Source organism: Lampetra fluviatilis, chromosome 27, assembly GCF_964198595.1.
Source record: "Lampetra fluviatilis chromosome 27, kcLamFluv1.1, whole genome shotgun sequence".
Taxonomy (NCBI): Eukaryota; Metazoa; Chordata; class Hyperoartia; order Petromyzontiformes; family Petromyzontidae; genus Lampetra; species Lampetra fluviatilis.
The window spans coordinates 7,973,586-7,992,290 of NC_136301.1; the positions used below are offsets into that span (position 1 = coordinate 7,973,586).

General features: G+C 56.4%; 1 protein-coding gene across 1 annotated transcript in view; it reads right to left on the reverse strand.

The window, feature by feature from the left end:
- Positions 1–11,376, reverse strand: part of LOC144942353 (uncharacterized) — a 273,147-nt gene extending 261,771 nt beyond the window's left edge. Inside the window, exon 1 of the mRNA XM_078869177.1 lies at positions 11,053–11,376. The gene's annotated coding sequence lies outside the window, so the exon portion shown is untranslated. The remainder of the gene's footprint in view (positions 1–11,052) is intronic.
- Positions 11,377–18,705: the final 7,329 nt, after the last annotated feature.

Consider the following 18,705-nt stretch of genomic DNA (forward strand, 5'->3'; position numbering starts at 1 on the left):
ACAAATCCTTCAATCGTGAAATCGCATGGACATAGTAGCCGGACATGTGGAGTTTTAGAAATCAGACATCAGTTTTATTTGCGGTATCAGATGAAAACATATATATAAATACAGGGTGTCCCATAAGTCTGGAATCATAGGGGAAAAACACATTCCTGCGGTGGGAGCTGGTAGGAACGTTGGGTTGCTCGGTCAATGGCCAGGGCCAACGGCGGCGTGGTGTATTCCGCAAATATGGCCGACTGTGAGGGCGGGCACAAGCCGGCGTGAGTAGGTTAAACGTTGAGTTTTATAAGGGCACAACGGGGTGACCAGCCCCTCCCCTCCCACCCCCCACCCCTCCCACCCTCCCCACCCAGCCCATCCCCACCCTCCCCACCCAGCCCCACCCAGCCCCACCCCACCCTCCCCTTTCCACCCAGCCCCTCCCTCCCCACCCAGCCCCTCCCTTCACGACGGACGGACACAATAATCCCATGTGGGCTGGTGTAACCAGGAGATTCCTACCAGTATAACTCATTAATATTTCCATGCTCATTGGATAGGACGCCGAGGGCCTGTGGAATGGCCAGCGAGAAGCCGCGATCTCACACCGCGGGATTCTTTATTTTTAAATCCTTTATATTAAGTTCACTTGCGTGCGCGCTTACGACCGTGCAATTCTTTCGGTCGTTTTTTAACCCACTTCCCGTGATCCAATCGAGCTGACATTTTCCACACAGACTCGTTGTGCGTGACAATTAATGTTCGTGAAATTTTTTTCCAAAACTTTACACTTTTTAGGACAAAAAAATGATATTTAATTACCAATTGCTTAATGGTGCAATGCAATCATCTGACCCGTAGGTGGCAGCCATCTCAAGCCAGAGGACGAGAGGACTCTAGCCGCCACGCATATAAAGGATTTATAGTGAAAAACTTTGTTTTTACGGGTTATACTTATTTATCTCTGGGGTCACTCGAAGGCGCTCGGCAAACCGACATCAAAACGCGCCCGTGCAGCAGGGTTCATACGCCCCAGACGTAGCCCCCCCCCCCCCAATCAAGGATGCAATGAATGGGGGGAAATAAATATTGAGGAGGATGAGGGGGGAGGAGGAGGGGGTGAGGAGGAGGAGGAGGGAGGAGGAGCCAGGAGAAATGAGGAGGAGCCAGGAGGAGGGAGGAGAGAAGAGGAGACAGGAGGGAGCAGAAGGAGACAGGAGGGAGCAGGAGGGAGGAGGAGGAGGGAGGAGGGAGGAGGAGGAGGGAGGAGGGGAGGAGGAGGAGGGAGGAGGAGGAGGGAGGAGGGAGGAGGAAGGAGGAGGAGGGAGGAGGAGCCAGGAGAAATAAGGAGGAGCCAGGAGGAGGGAGCAGGAGGGAGCAGGAGGAGGGAGGAGAGAGGAGGAGGAGGGAGGAGGGAGGAGGAGGAGGCTACATCAGTGCCTCGGCGCTACTGCACAGAGCAGCGTCTGTTTTCACAGTGGGCGGGCGACAGGGAGAGGGGAGGGCCACGCAGAAGTCACGTGATTTGCCAGAAGCGACTTGAGCTGATTTAGACGGATGGAGAGAGATGCATTAGTGTCAAGAATGAGAACATGTCGCAATGTTACTACCTGCTTCAAAGACACCTCTCCCTGAGAGCATCGCCGGCCGGGCTCGGTGTCAGTTTATTTAGTGACACTTTGTGATTAATTATTAACGGGGTGGGGGGTGGGGGGTGGGGGACCAATCAGTTTCAAAGACAATGTCATATACGACAGTGACTTGCGGTGAGGTCAATGGTTGGGGAGGCACTGGCTCGTGTCAGAGCCAGATTCACACACTGAGGGGGGCGTGGCCTCACTGAGGGGGCGTGGTCTCACTGAGGGGGCGTGTTAGACACGCCCCCCTCAGTGAGGCAGATGTGATAGCTGCCTCCCCTGGTGCTTTTTCATTGCAGTTTCATGACGAGACCAGCGAGCCTAAATATTTGTTATACACATACGTGAAATAAGTTACCTGGAGTATGGAAAGCGAGGACATGAAATGAAGGGGTCTACAAACATTACATTGGTGACACACAGAGAGATAGTGACAGGCACGCGCTCATTGCCCGCGCTCCATCCAGTCACTGAGGGGTTGCGCAATCAGAGGGGAGGCTGAGCTCGTCGCTGCCTCACCTCTCGTCTCTTCCTGTATTTGCAGCGGAGCTTCGCAAATTTGTCGATTTTGACTATAAAAATGATTGGAGTCGTACAAAAATGACATTTATGACACAGATCAGTGGGGAAATCTTCATATTTATTTAATGTAATTATTATTATTTTTACTTTTCGTAACAGCTATTTTCATTGGAGTATGGCAGGTGAGGCTCTGCCTCCCCTGCCTCCCCTGACCGCACGTCCCTGATATACTATCGTCACATATTTTAGTTTGCATGTTCGCCACAAGTATATGTGGCAAATGCAGACAGGATTCCTTGGTGTTGTAACATCCTAACACCTGTTTTATTGCCAGAAAGGGTAAAAGCCTATTGTAATATTCATATTCTAGGTTCTTTCGGTAAAGTCACGTAGAAGGGAAATTATAAAATAATACAAATATTTCCCTTCTATGTGACTTTACAAGAATATGAATCTCTGCAGTCACGAAAGCTTTAAACCTTTTGTTATAGTTTGATTCTGGCAAGGGAGGTCCCATGAGCGATGGGGGTAGTTTGTCTGTTACTCCATATCCTCTATCATGCTACCTGCTGTATTTATATGCCAATAAATAAAACACTGAGTTCTCAATGTTTTTTGTTATGTAATTCTCATAAAGCCCCCCCACCCCCCAATGACGTCAACAAATGCAGTCTCCATCTCTCGCTGCACCCACCTCTGTCTCTCGTCTGGCTTCTCTATCTATGTGTCACGATGAAGGGACGTCGCCCGAAACGTCGCATCTTCTGTTTATTTACGAACTCGTCTTAAAGGTCATCCCGTGCTCTTATTGGCAAACTTTTTTTGTTAAAGAAGCTTATAGCTCGGCGAGCTTTACCTAGTGAGATAAAAAAAAAACAATATTTATCATCTTCATTTGAAGCTTTCGTGACTGCAGGAATCCATCCTCTTTGGTTCTGTCGGTAAAGTCACGTGGGTAGAAAAATAACAGATCACGACGTTTCGATCGCAACACAAGCAATCGTCATCAGGTGGGACAACCACAGCAAGAAAAAACAACTCAGAAAAAAACAACTCAGAAAAAAAACTACTCAGAAAAAACTACTCGGAAAAAAAAACTACTCCGTTTTTTCTATTATTTTTCTACCTACGTGACTTTACCGAAAGAACCAAAGAGTAAACAATATAAATAGTTTAGTTTTATCTACATATATTTTTTTAAGCGGTTTCTTTACATTTGCTAAACGTTGCACTCCTGTTGTGTTTTTGTATCGTCCGTTGTTGTGACGTTCTGATCCCGTGCCCCTTACTAGACATCTGTGAAAAAGAGCTTCATAGCTCATCGGATTTCTACTCCTCCTCTTCCTCCTCCAGTATAAATGCAGATTCTGATTCTGAGTTCTGTTATTTTGTGCTGGCGCGTCACGGCATCACCAAGGACGCAGCAGCAGCAGCAGCAGCAACAGCAGCAGAATCAACCACATGCACTAGGCGATGCTAACTCCCTCGCCTGGTATACAGGAGGTCGTGGGTTCGACCCCGACCCTGACACCTGCTGCTGCTGTATATTTGAAGTTTGCTTGTTTATTTCCCTCCCCGTGGTCACAATCAACCACATGCACGGTGGCTAGGAGATGTTAACTACCTCGCCTGGTATACAGGAGGTCATGAGTTCGATCGCGACCCCGACACCTGCTGCTGTACATTTGGAGTTTGCGTGTCTCTCTCTCTCTCCCCGTGATCGCGTGGAGTTTTCTCCGGGATCCTCCGGTCTTTCCCTCCACATTTAGAATCAACATCTCACGCGTTTAGAGTGTTTTCACGTTGCTAAACATTTCCCCGTGACGATGATGATGATGATGATACGCCGCCAACTTCGTTGAGCTATCGTTTGTGTTAGCCGGGTCGCTTCTGCAAAAAAAGCGAGCTACGTAACAGCTCAGTGAGGCCTCGTACCTCATCAAATACAAAGTGGAGCTCACATGGGGTTCGGTGTTTTGTCGAGCGATGGTGCCGCATACCAACTACACGGGTCGCTTGTGGGTGGTGGGGTGTGGTTGGTGGGGTGTGGGTAGTGGGGTGTGGGTGGTGGGGTGTGGGTCGTGGGGTATGGGTGGTGGTGGTGAGGTGTGGATGGTGGAGAGTGGGTGGTGGGGGGTGGGTGGTGGTGGTGAGGTGTGGGTGGTGGGGTGTGGGGTGGTGGGGTGTGGGGTGTGGGTGGTGGGGTGTGGGTGGTGGGGAGTGGGTGGTGGGGTGTGGGTGGTGGTGGTGAGGTGTGGGTGGTGGGGTGTGGGTGGTGGGGTGTGGGGTGGTGGGGTGTGGGGTGGTGGGGTGTGAGGGGTGGGGTGTGGGTGGTTGGGTGTAGGTGGTGGGGGTGTGAGGGGTGGGGTGTGGGTGGTGGGGTGTAGGGTGGTTGGGTGGGGGGTGTGGTTGTAGGTGATGGGGTGTGGGTGGTCGGGTGTGGGGGGTGGGGTGGTGGGGTGTGCGTGCTGCTCTGAGCACGGAGCTCGTCAGAGATAATCATCTCATACAACACCACGTACGTAGGCAGCTCACACACGCTCACACACGCACGCTCACACACGCAATCTCACACACACACGCTCACACACTCACGCTTACGCACGCACGCTCACACACTCACGCTCACACACACACGCTCACACACACGCAGGCTCACACACACAGGCTCACACACACGCGCTCACACACGCACGCTCACACACTCACGCTCACACACTCACGCTTACGCACGCACGCTCACACACACACGCTCACACACGCACGCTCACACACTCACGCTCACACACACGCGCTTACACACTCACGCTCACACACACGCGCTTACACACTCACGCTCACACACACGCGCTCACACACACGCAGGCTCACACACACAGGCTCACACACACGCACGCTCACACACACACGCTCACACACTCACGCTTACGCACGCACGCTCACACACACACGCTCACACACGCACGCTCACACACTCACGCTCACACACACGCGCTTACACACTCACGCTCACACACACGCGCTTACACACTCACGCTCACACACACGCGCTCACACACTCACGCTCACACACACGCGCTCACACACTCACGCTCACACACACACGCTCACACACGCACGCTCACACACTCACGCTTACGCACGCACGCTCACACACTCACGCTCACACACACGCGCTTACACACTCACGCTCACACACACGCGCTCACACACTCACGCTTACGCACGCACGCTCACGCACGCAATCTCACACACATACGCTCACACACTCACGCTCACACACACGCGCTTACACACTCACGCTCACACACACGTGCTTACGCACGCACGCTCACACACACGCAGGCTCACACACGCACGCTCATACACGCTCGCTCACACAAAGAAAAAGATCCCCCGTATCGCCTTTAACATACTATTTTGTGGCAAGTGCTGTTAGCGATCACCGTATGAAGGCCAGCACAGCACACGGGGGGCGGGGGGGGGGGATGGGGGAGCAACACCAAGCCCGGCCGCCTTTGTCTCTCCCAATGCTGATATTTACACACCGCACCAGGCATTTGTTTTTCGGCTGCTTCGACGACCTCGTCAGGAGCCCGGGAGCAGGATTCAGACATTCGCTGCTGTCGCCATTCGTGGCATCGTGTCGGGTCGCCGAGTTAAATAGCGCAGCGCGCCAACCACTGCGCCACCGCTCCGCCACCGCTCCGCACGCACGGGCTACGCCGCACAAAGACAAAGGTCCCCCGTTGAGCCGACGCGAGCTGTCGGGGCAAGTGCTGTTCGTCACGTACACGGGGCGGCACGTCACACACGAAGATAAGGATCGCCCGTATCGGCTGTAACAGACTGTTGGGGCAAGTGCTGTTAGCGAGCACCTATGAAGGCCGGAACGGCACACGAGGGGGTGGGGTTAGCCAGCACCACGCCCGGCCGCCTTTGTCTCCCTAGTTGCACCAGGTACTCATTTGAGGCTGAGTCGACCTAGGGGAGGCCCAAGACCGGGCTCAGATAATCGTCGCTGGTGTTGGCCGTGAGCGGGAATCGAACCCGGGTCGCCAGGTTTCGTAGCGCAGCGCGCTAACCGCTACACGTCACACACACACACACACACGTGCAAACAAAGATAAAGGTCCCCCGTATAGCCGTAACTGTTAGAACATAGGTGCTCGCTAACTGACTAAAAGCGAGCACCTATGAAGGCCGGCACGGCACAACGGGCGAGAATTGGTGGTTGGCCAGCACCACGCCGGGCCGCCTTTGTCTCCCGATGTTGACACATCACACCAGGTTCTATTTCGAGGCTGGATCGTCTTGTGCGAAGGTCAAGGCACGGTTATGGTCAAGGTCGTAATTATAATATTTATTGGGGGGGAGACATCCCCCCCCCCCCCAATATTCAAATATGCTCATATAGCAATATATCGCTATAAAAGAGATTTCTGAATATATGATTGTGGTTATGGTTGTACTTTATTAATCCCTAATCTCTGCCATTACATACAATGAAACAAGAAAAGGTCGAAAAAGAAAAAAACAGAGCAATGTAATACAATACACTATTAGACATTAGTGTTAAAAATAAATAAAAAGTCCATCCTGCGCGTTAGTGAATTTTTTTTCTAATTTTAGGCAGGAAATTCGTTTTCAAATAAAGATTTTTTTTCTGGGGGGGGGACCCCCAGACCCCCCTGGAAGATTTGGTCCGCCCCCAATGTTGACTCCATGGCTACGGCCTTGGTTCTGATATTCTGATGTTCTTCGCCCAGCGTTGACCGTGAGCCGGAATCGAACTCGGGTGGTCCGGTTATGTACAGCGAAGCGCGCTAACCGCTGCGCCACCGCTCCCCTCATCACAACAAAAAGACAAAGCTCCCCCCCCCCGTATAGCCTTAGCAGACTGTTGGAGCAAGTGTTGTTAGCGAGTAGCGCCTATGAAGGCCGGCACTGTGGCACACGAGAAGATCGGTCGTCAGCATCACGCCCGGCCGCCTTTGTCTCCCCAGTGGCGATGTTCACACACAGCGCACCAGGTACTCATTTGAGGCTGAGCCGACCCAGGGGAGGCCCAGGACCGGTACTCAAAACAGACAAAAACTCCCCGTGTAGCCTGTAACAGACTGTTGGGGCAAGTACTGTAAGCGAACACCTATGAAGGCCGGCACAACACACGATGGGGTGGGTGGGTGACCAACACCATGTCCCGGCCGCCTTTGTCTCTCTCCCCAGTGGCGATGTTCACGCACCGCACCGGGTACTCATTTGAGGCTGAGTCGACCTAGAGGATGCCCAGGAGCGGTACAAAACATGACGCACACACGCGCGCGACGCATCAACGCAACACGGACGAGGGAATGGCGCTAGCGGCCGTTGCGTTGGGCGAGGTGAGGGAAGCCTCCTCCTCCACCTCCTCCACCTCCTCCACCTCCTCCACCTCCTCATCCCTCCACCTCCTCCACCTCCTCCTCCTCATCCTCCACCTCCACCTCCTCATCCTCCACCTCCCCACCTCCTCATCCTCCACCTCCTCATCCTCCTCCACCTCCTCCACCTCCTCATCCTCCTCCACCTCCTCCACCTCCTCCACCTCCTCATCCTCCTCCTCCACCTCCTCCACCTCCTCATCCTCCTCCACCTCCTCATCCTCCTCATACCCCTCCTCCACCTCCTCCACCTCCTCCTCCCGCTCCTCCACCTCATCCTCCACCTCCTCCTCCCCCTCCTCCACCTCCTCCTCCCCCCTCCTCCACCTCCTCCTCCTCATCCTCCTCCACCTCCTCCACCTCCTCCTCCTCATCCTCCACCTCCTCCTCCTCCACCTCCTCCTCATCCTGCCAGCGCAGTGCAGGGAGGGCGGCGTGGGGTGAGGAGGCGAGATGGACGCGAGAGATACGACAGAGGGTGCGGGGGGGGAGGTGTGTGTATGTGGTGTAATGGGGATACTCGTTTTCAGCACTGGGTGGTGCTGGTGGTGGTGGGTTGCGGTGGTGGTGGTGCTGGTGGTGGTGGTGCTGGTGGTGGTTGCGGTGGTGGTGGTTGCGGTGGTGGTGGTGCTGGTGGTGGTGGTGGCGGTGGTTGCGGTGGTGGTTGCGGTGGTGGTGGTTGCGGTGGTGGTGGTGCTGGTGGTGGTGGTGGTTGCGGTGGTTGCGGTGGTTGCGGTGGTGGTGGTTACGGTGGTGGTGGTGGTTGCGGTGGTGGTTGCGGTGGTGGTGGTTGCGGTGGTGGTGGTGCTGGTGGTGGTGGTTGCGGTGGTTGCGGTGGTGGTGGTTACGGTGGTGGTGGTTGCGATGGTGGTGGTTGCGGTGGTGGTGGTTGCGGTGGTGCTGGTGGTGGTGGTGCTGCTGGTGGTGCTGGTGGTGGTGTTTGCGGTGGTGGTGCTGGTGGTGGTGGTGCTGGTGGTGGTGGGGTTGGTGGTGCTGGTGGTGGTGGTTGCGGTGGTGGTGGTTGCGGTGAGCGCGACGCTGCGCTACGAACCCCGGCGACACGAAATCGATTCCCGCTCACGGCCAACACCAGTGACGATTATTTGAACAGGTCCCGGGCCTCCCCTAGGTCGACTCAGCCTCAAATGAGTACCTCGTGCGGTGCATAAACATCGCCGCTAGGGAGACAAAGGCGGCCGGGCGTGGTGTTGGCCCAGCCAGCCCCTTGTGCGCCACCGTGCCGGCCTTCACAGGTGCTGCTACTCGCTAACAGCACTTGCCCCTACAGCCTGTGACAGGCAACACGGTGGGGGGGATGGGGGCTTTCTTGGTGGTGGTGTTGACAGCGTGACAGCTGGTGAGTTGACGCAATAGATGCGATGATTCAGGTGAGGCAAGTGGAGGTGACGGGGTGAGTGCGACGAGCCGAGGGAGATCATGAAGGTGGGAGCGGGGAGGGGTGGGGTTGGCGGGTGAGGAACGAAAGGTGGGTCACCACACGACAAAGCGACGAGGCGAGCTCCATAGCTCATCAGACGAGGAGGAGGAGGAGGCAAGACGTGGATGAGAAACGTGGATGAGAGACGCGGATGAGAGACGTGGATGAGAGACGTGGATGAGAGACGTGGATGTGAGACGTGGATGAGAGACGTGGATGAGAGACGTGGATGAGAGACGCGGATGAGAGACGCGGATGAGAGACGTGGATGAGAGACGTGGATGAGAGACGCGGATGAGAGACGTGGATGAGAGACGTGGATGAGAGACGCGGATGAGAGACGTGGATGAGAGACGTGGATGAGAGACGTGGATGAGAGACGCGGATGAGAGACGTGGATGTGAGACGTGGATGAGAGACGTGGATGAGAGACATGGATGAGAGACGTAGATGAGAGACGCGGATGAGAGACGTGGATGAGAGACGTGGATGAGAGACGTGGATGAGAGACGTGGATGAGAGACGCGGATGAGAGACGTGGATGAGAGACGTGGATGAGAGACGTGGATGAGAGACATGGATGAGAGACGTGGATGAGAGACGCGGATGAGAGACGTGGATGAGAGACGTGGATGAGAGACGTGGATGAGAGACGCGGATGAGAGACGCGGATGAGAGACGTGGATGAGAGACGTGGATGAGAGACGTGGATGAGAGACGTGGATGAGAGACGCGGATGAGAGACGTGGATGAGAGACGCGGATGAGAGACGCGGATGAGATACGCGGATGAGAGACGCGGATGAGAGACGTGGATGAGAGACGTGGATGAGAGACGTGGATGAGAGACGTGGATGAGAGACGTGGATGAGAGACGTGGATGAGAGACGCGGATGAGAGACGCGGATGAGAGACGTGGATGAGAGACGCGGATGAGAGACGCGGATGAGAGACGCGGATGAGAGACGTGGATGAGAGACGTGGATGAGAGACGTGGATGAGAGACGTAGATGAGAGACGCGGATGAGAGACGTGGATGAGAGACGTGGATGAGAGACGTGGATGAGAGACGTGGATGAGAGACGCGGATGAGAGACGTGGATGAGAGACGTGGATGAGAGACGTGGATGAGAGACGTGGATGAGAGACATGGATGAGAGACGTGGATGAGAGACGCGGATGAGAGACGTGGATGAGAGACGTGGATGAGAGACGTGGATGAGAGACGCGGATGAGAGACGCGGATGAGAGACGCGGATGAGAGACGTGGATGAGAGACGTGGATGAGAGACGTGGATGAGAGACGCGGATGAGAGACGTGGATGAGAGACGCGGATGAGAGACGCGGATGAGATACGCGGATGAGAGACGCGGATGAGAGACGTGGATGAGAGACGTGGATGAGAGACGTGGATGAGAGACGTGGATGAGAGACGTGGATGAGAGACGTGGATGAGAGACGTGGATGAGAGACGCGGATGAGAGACGCGGATGAGAGACGCGGATGAGAGACGTGATGAGAGACGTGGATGAGAGACGCGGATGAGAGACGCGGATGAGAGACGCGGATGAGAGACGCGGATGAGAGACGCGGATGAGAGATGCGGATGAGAGACGCGGATGAGAGACGTGGATGAGAGACGTGGATGAGAGACGCGGATGAGAGACGTGGATGAGAGACGTGGATGAGAGACGTGGATGAGAGACGCGGATGAGAGACGTGGATGAGAGACGTGGATGAGAGACGCGGATGAGAGACGCGGATGAGAGACGCGGATGAGAGACGCGGATGAGAGACGCGGATGAGAGACGTGGATGAGAGACGCGGATGAGAGACGCGGATGAGAGACGCGGATGAGAGACGTGGATGAGAGACGTGGATGAGAGACGCGGATGAGAGACACGGATGAGAGACGCGGATGAGAGACGTGGATGAGAGACGCGGATGAGAGACGTGGATGTACGGCTGACACGGGGGAGAGGGGGCGGGGGGTGACGAGGCGAGGCACGAAGGCGACTCATGGAGGATGATGCTACCGCGCGCTCACCGCTGCGCGCAGACGCTGTCGCTCTCGATCCACCTCCTCCTTCCTCCTGCCTCCTCCTCCTGCCGCCGCCGCCGTCACCTTCCTTGGTTCGTCTGCTCGTCTCCCGCTCCGGAATGATGCCGCCGCTCCTCCGTCGCAGCTCCTCGCTCCGTGATCCCGCGGCTACAAATCTGCTCCGCTGCTGATGCTGCTGCTGCTGCTACTGCTGATGCTGCTGCTGCTACTGCTGCTGCTACTGCTCCTGCTGCTGATGCTGCTGCTGCTGCTCCTGATGCTGCTGCTGCTGCTCCTGCTGCTGCTGCTGCTGCTCCTTCTGCTGCTACTGCTGCTGCTGCTGCTCCTGCTGCTCCTGCTGCTGCTGCTGCTGCTGCTGCTCCTTCTGCTGCTCCTGCTGCTGCTGCTGCTGCTCCTGCTGCTGCTGATGCTGCTGCTCCTCGTCTCTCTCCCCCCTCAGGACCCCGCGTCTCTCCCACCTCGACTCTCCCGGTCGCCTCTTCCTTGCTCGCTCACCACCAGGATCTCAGCCCTCGGGTCTCCTCCTCCCCCCCGCCCGCCGCGTTTCCCCCCCCCCCCACTTTATCTTTGTTCCGTCTTGAGCGTTGCCAAGGACAACGGCAGCGCCGCTCCTCCACTCGGCTGAACGGCAGGCAAAGGGTGGAGGAGGATGACGAGGTGTAGGATGAGGATGACGAGTAGGAGGATGAGGAGGATGAGGAGGAGGATGACTAGGAGGATGACGAGGAGTAGGATGACTAGTAGGAAGGTGGCCCAGTCGCCAGCGTGCAACAGCCACGGCGCCGCAGCGTTTAATTTTATTTTCACTTTTTTGGCTAAAAACCCTCTCCTCCCCCGTCACGCCCCGACGCGGAGTCTCTCTCTCGAGATGTCACCAACCCCGCCCCTCTCCTCCCCCGCGTCCCTTCTTGAGCGCTCCGAAGCGCCCCCCGGCCCTCCCCGCCTCCCACCACCCCCCCCACCCCCCGATCGAAGGCGCGCGCTATTCTGTCGCGAAGGGGGACGGGATGAATGGATGCGGTGTCGAAGCGACTCGTTGCGCGGTCTCCCCGTGACGGGGTTTCTCTTGCGGAGCGCGGCGCGTCCGAAGCGCGTGCGTGAAGTGTCGGGCACGCGCGCGCGCGCACGATCAGCCCGGCTCCCCCCCCCCTCCTCCCCCCCTTCCCCCTCTCTTGCCCCCACCCTCTCTCCCGTTCTCCCCTCTCTCCCCGTCTCTCACCCCCCACCGCCCCCCTCTCTTATTTCCCCCCCCCCTCCCCACTCCCTCCATTCGCTCTCTCCCCCTCACATCCGCCCCCCCTCCCCCCGGGTCTGCCTCTCCCACGTTCCACTCTCAGCCACAACCTTCACCTCGCTATCTCTCTCTCTCTCTCTGTTTCTGTTCTTCTCTTTTCCATTTTCCTCTCTCTGCTTTTCTCGCAACCCTCTCGCAATCTCTGAAGGCCTCTCTCTCTCCCATCTCTCTTTCCCGATCGCTCACGTCCCTCCCCCTATCTCACCTCCACATCTCTCAAAACCCTCCCTCCATCTCCCTTCTCACCTCCCCATCTCTCAAAACCCTCCCTCCATCTCCCTCCTCACCTCCACATCTCTCAAAACCCTCCCTCCATCTCCCTTCTCACCTCCCCATCTCTCAAAACCCTCCCTCCATCTCTCTCCTCCCTCCCCATCTCTCAAAACCCTCCCTCCATCTCCCTTCTCACCTCCCCATCTCTCAAAACCCTCCCTCCATCTCCCTTCTCACCTCCCCATCTCTCAAAACCCTCCCTCCATCCTCTCCTCACCTCCCCATCTCTCAAAACCCTCCCTCCATCTCCCTTCTCACCTCCCCATCTCTCAAAACCCTCCCCCTACCACCCTCTTCACCTTCCCATCTCTCAAAACCCTCACTCCATCTCCCTCCTCACCTCTCCATATCTCAAAACCCTCACTCCATCTCCCTCCACACCTCGCCATCTCTCAAAACCCTCACTCCATCTCCCGTCTCACCTCCCCATCTCTCAAAACCCTCCCTCCATCTCCCTTCTCACCTCCCCATCTCTCAACCCACCCTCCACCATCCCTCCTCACCACCCCCATCTCTCAAAACCCTCCCTCCATCTCCCTTCTCACCTCCCCACCTCTCAAAACCCTCCCTCCATCTCCCTCACCTCCCAACCTCTCAAAACCCTCCCTCCATCTCCCTTCTCACCTCCCCACCTCTCAAAACCCTCCCTCCATCTCCCTCCTACCTCCCCATCTCTCAAAACCCTCCCTCCATCTCCCTTCTCACCTCCCCATCTCTCAAAACCCTCCCTCCATCTCTCTCCTCCCTCCCCATCTCTCAAAACCCTCCCTCCATCTCCCTTCTCACCTCCCCATCTCTCAAAACCCTCCCTCCATCTCCCTTCTCACCTCCCCATCTCTCAAAACCCTCCCTCCATCCCTCTCCTCACCTCCCCATCTCTCAAAACCCTCCCTCCATCTCCCTTCTCACCTCCCCATCTCTCAAAACCCTCCCCCTACCACCCTCTTCACCTTCCCATCTCTCAAAACCCTCACTCCATCTCCCTCCTCACCTCTCCATATCTCAAAACCCTCACTCCATCTCCCTCCACACCTCGCCATCTCTCAAAACCCTCACTCCATCTCCCGTCTCACCTCCCCATCTCTCAAAACCCTCCCTCCATCTCCCTTCTCACCTCCCCATCTCTCAAAACCCTCCCTCCATCTCCCTCCTCACCTCCCCATCTCAAAACCCTCCCTCCATCTCCCTTCTCACCTCCCCACCTCTCAAAACCCTCCCTCCATCTCCCTTCTCACCTCCCAACCTCTCAAAACCCTCCCTCCATCTCCCTTCTCACCTCCCCACCTCTCAAAACCCTCCCTCCATCTCCCTCCTTACCTCCCCATCTCTCAAAACCCTCCCTCCATCTCCCTTCTCGCCTTCCCACCTCTCAAAAAGCTCCCTCCATCTCCCTTCTCACCTCCCCACCTCTCAAAACCCTCCCTCCATCTCCCTCCTCACCTCCCCATCTCTCAAAACACTCCCTCCCTCTCCCTTCTCACCTCTCCATCTCTCAAAACCCTTCCTCCATCTCCCTTCTCACCTCCCCATCTCTCAAATCCCTCCTTCCATCTCCCTTCTCACCTCCCCATCTCTCAAAACCCTTCTTCCATCTCCCTTCTCACCTCCCCATCTCTCAAAACCCTCCCTCCATCTCCCTTCTCACCTCCCCATCTCTCAAAACCCTCCCTCCATCTCCCTTCTCACCTCCCCATCTCTCAAAACCCTCCTCCATCTCCCTTCTCACCTCCCCATCTCTCAAAACCCTCCCTCCATCTCCCTTCTCACCTCCCCACCTCTCAAAACCCTCCCTCCATCTCCCTCCTCACCTCCCCATCTCTCAAAACCCTCCCTCCATCACCCTTCTCACCTCCCCATCTCTCAAAACCCTCCCTCCATCTCCCTTCTCACCTCCCCATCTCTCAAAACCCTCCCTCCATCACCCTTCTCACCTCCCCATCTCTCAAAACCCTCCCTCCATCTCCCTTCTCACCTCCCCATCTCTCAAAACCCTCCCTCCATCACCCTTCTCACCTCCCCATCTCTCAAAACCCTCCCTCCATCTCCCTCCTCACCTCCCCATCTCTCAAACCCCTCCCTCCGTCTCCCTCCTCACCTCCCCATCTCTCAAAACCCTCACTCCATCTCCCTCCTCACCTCCCCATCTCTCAAAACCCTCCCTCCATATCCCTTCTCACCTCCCCATCTCTCAAAACCCTCCCTCCATCTCCCTCCTCACCTCCCCATCTCTCAAACCCCTCCCTCAGTCTCCCTCCTCACCTCCCCATCTCTCAAAACCCTCCCTCCCTCTCCCTTCTCACCTCCCCATCTCTCAAAACCCTCCCTCCATCTCCCTTCTCACCTCCCCATCTCTCAAAACCCTCCTTACATCTCCCTCCTCACCTCCCCATCTCTCAAACCCATCCCTCCGTCTCCCTCCTCACCTCCCCATCTCTCAAAACCCTCCCTCCATCTCCTTTCTCACCTCCCCATCTCTCAAAACCCTCCCTCCATCTTCCTTCTCACCTCCCCATCTCTCAAAACCCTCCCTTCCATCCCCCTTCTCACCTCCCCATCTCTCAAAACCCTCCCTCCATCACCCTCCTCACCTCCCCATCTCTCAAAACCCTCACTCCATCTCCCTTCTCACCTCCCCATCTCTCAAAACCCTCCCTCCATCTCTCTCCTCACCTCCCCATCTCTCAAACCCTCCCTCATCTCCCTTCTCACCTTCCCACCTCTCAAAACCCTCCCTCCATCTCCCTTCTCACCTCCCCACCTCTCAAAACCCTCCCTCCATCTCCCTCCTCACCTCCCCATCTCTCAAAACCCTCCCTCCCTCTCCCTTCTCACCTCTCCATCTTTCAAAACCCTCCCTCCATCTCCCTTCTCACCTCCCCATCTCTCAAATCCCTCCTTCCATCTCCCTTCTCACCTCCCCATCTCTCAAAACCCTCCTTCCATCTCCCTTCTCACCTCCCCATCTCTCAAAACCCTCCCTCCATCTCCCTTCTCACCTCCCCATCTCTCAAAACCCTCCATCCATCTCCCTTCTCACCTCCCCATCTCTCAAAACCCTCCTCCATCTCCCTTCTCACCTCCCCATCTCTCAAAACCCTCCCTCCATCTCCCTTCTCACCTCCCCACCTCTCAAAACCCTCCCTCCATCTCCCTCCTCACCTCCCCATCTCTCAAAACCCTCCCTCCATCACCCTTCTCACCTCCCCATCTCTCAAAACCCTCCCTCCATCTCCCTTCTCACCTCCCCATCTCTCAAAACCCTCCCTCCATCACCCTTCTCATCTCCCCATCTCTCAAAACCCTCCCTCCATCTCCCTTCTCACCTCCCCATCTCTCAAAACCCTCCCTCCATCACCCTTCTCACCTCCCCATCTCTCAAAACCCTCCCTCCATCTCCCTCCTCACCTCCCCATCTCTCAAATCCCTCCCTCCGTCTCCCTCCTCACCTCCCCATCTCTCAAAACCCTCACTCCATCTCCCTCCTCACCTCCCCATCTCTCAAAACCCTCCCTCCATATCCCTTCTCACCTCCCCATCTCTCAAAACCCTCCCTCCATCTCCCTCCTCACCTCCCCATCTCTCAAACCCCTCCCTCCGTCTCCCTCCTCACCTCCCCATCTCTCAAAACCCTCCCTCCCTCTCCCTTCTCACCTCCCCATCTCTCAAAACCCTCCCTCCATCTCCCTTCTCACCTCCCCATCTCTCAAAACCCTCCCTCCATCTCCCTCCTCACCTCCCCATCTCTCAAACCCATCCCTCCGTCTCCCTCCTCACCTCCCCATCTCTCAAAACCCTCCCTCCATCTCCCTTCTCACCTCCCCATCTCTCAAAACCCTCCCTCCATCTCCCTTCTCACCTCCACATCTCTCAAAACCCTCCCTCCATCACCCTCCTCACCTCCACATCTCTCAAAACCCTCCCTCCATCTCCCTCCTCACCTCCCCATCTCTCAAAACCCTCCCTCCATCTCTCCTCACCTCCCCATCTCTCAAAACCCTCCCTCCATCCCCCTTCTCACCTCCCCATCTCTCAAAACCCTCCCTCCATCACCCTCCTCACCTCCCCATCTCTCAAAACCCTCACTCCATCTCCCTTCTCACCTCCCTATCTCTCAAAACCCTCCCTCCATCTCTCTCCTCACCTCCCCATCTCTCAAACCCTCCCTCATCTCCCTCCTCACCTCCACATCTCTCAAAACCCTCCCTCCCTCTCCCTTCTCACCTCCCCATCTCTCAAAACCCTCCCTCCATCTCCCTTCTCACCTCCCCATCTCTCAAAACCCTCCCTCCATCTCCCTCCTCACCTCCCCATCTCTCAAAACCCTCCCTCCCTCTCCCTTCTCACCTCCCCATCTCTCAAAACCCTCCCTACCTCTCCCACCTCACCTCCCCATCTCTCAAAACCCTCCCTCCCTCTCCCTCTTCACCTCCCCATCTCTCAAAACCCTCCATCCATCTCCCTTCTCACCTCCCCATCTCTCAAAACCCTCCCTCCCTCTCCCTTCTCACCTCCCCATCTCTCAAAACCCTCCCTCCATCTCCCTTCTCACCTCCCCATCTCTCAAAACCCTCCTCCATCTCCCTTCTCACCTCCCCATCTCTCAAAACCCTTACTCCATCCCCCTTCTCACCTCCCCATCTCTCAAAACCCTCCCTCCATCTCCCTTCTCACCTCCCCATCTCTCAAAACCCTCACTCCATCCCCCTTCTCACGTCCCCATCTCTCAAAACCCTCCCTCCATCAACCTCCTCACCTCCCCATCTCTCAAAATCCTCCCTCCATCTCCCTTCTCACCTCCCCATCTCTCAAAACCCTCACTCCATCTCCCTTCTCACCTCCCCATCTCTCAAAACCCTCCCTCCATCTCTCTCCTCACCTCCCCATCTCTCAAACCCTCCCTCATCTCCCTCCTCACCTCCACATCTCTCAAAACCCTCCCTCCATCTCCCTCCTCACCTCCCCATCTCTCAAAACCCTCCCTCCATCTCCCTTCTCACCTCCCCATCTCTCAAAACCCTCCCTCCCTCTCCCACCTCACCTCCCCATCTCTCAAAACCCTCCCTCCCTCTCCCACCTCACCTCCCCATCTCTCAAAACCCTCCCTCCCTCTCCCTCCTCACCTCCCCATCTCTCAAACCCCTCCCTCCGTCTCCCTCCTCACCTCCCCATCTCTCAAAACCCTCCCTCCCTCTCCCTTCTCACCTCCCCATCTCTCAAAACCCTCCCTCCATCTCCCTTCTCACCTCCCCATCTGTCAAAACCCTCCCTCCATCTCCCTCCTCACCTCCCCATCTCTCAAACCCATCCCTCCGTCTCCCTCCTCACCTCCCCATCTCTCAAAACCCTCCCTCCATCTCCCTTCTCACCTCCCATCTCTCAAACCCTCCCTCCATCTCTCTTCTCACCTCCACATCTCTCAAAACCCTCCCTCCATCACCCTCCTCACCTCCACATCTCTCAAAACCCTCCCTCCATCTCCCTCCTCACCTCCCCATCTCTCAAAACCCTCCCTCCATCTCTCTCCTCACCTCCCCATCTCTCAAAACCCTCCCTCCATCCCCCTTCTCACCTCCCCATCTCTCAAAACCCTCCCTCCCATCACCCCTCCTCACCTCCACATCTCTCAAAACCCTCACTCCATCTCCCTTCTCACCTCCCCATCTCTCAAAACCCTCCCTCCATCTCTCTCCTCACCTCCCCATCTCTCAAACCCTCCCTCATCTCCCTCCTCACCTCCACATCTCTCAAAACCCTCCCTCCCTCTCCCTTCTCACCTCCCCATCTCTCAAAACCCTCCCTCCATCTCCCTTCTCACCTCCCCATCTCTCAAAACCCTCCCTCCATCTCCCTCCTCACCTCCCCGTCTCTCAAAACCCTCCCTCCCTCTCCCTTCTCACCTCCCCATCTCTCAAAACCCTCCCTCCCTCTCCCACCTCACCTCCCCATCTCTCAAAACCCTCCCTCCATCTCCCTTCTCACCTCCCCATCTCTCAAAACCCTCACTCCATCTCCCTTCTCACCTCCCCATCTCTCAAAACCCTCCCTCCATCTCTCTCCTCACCTCCCCATCT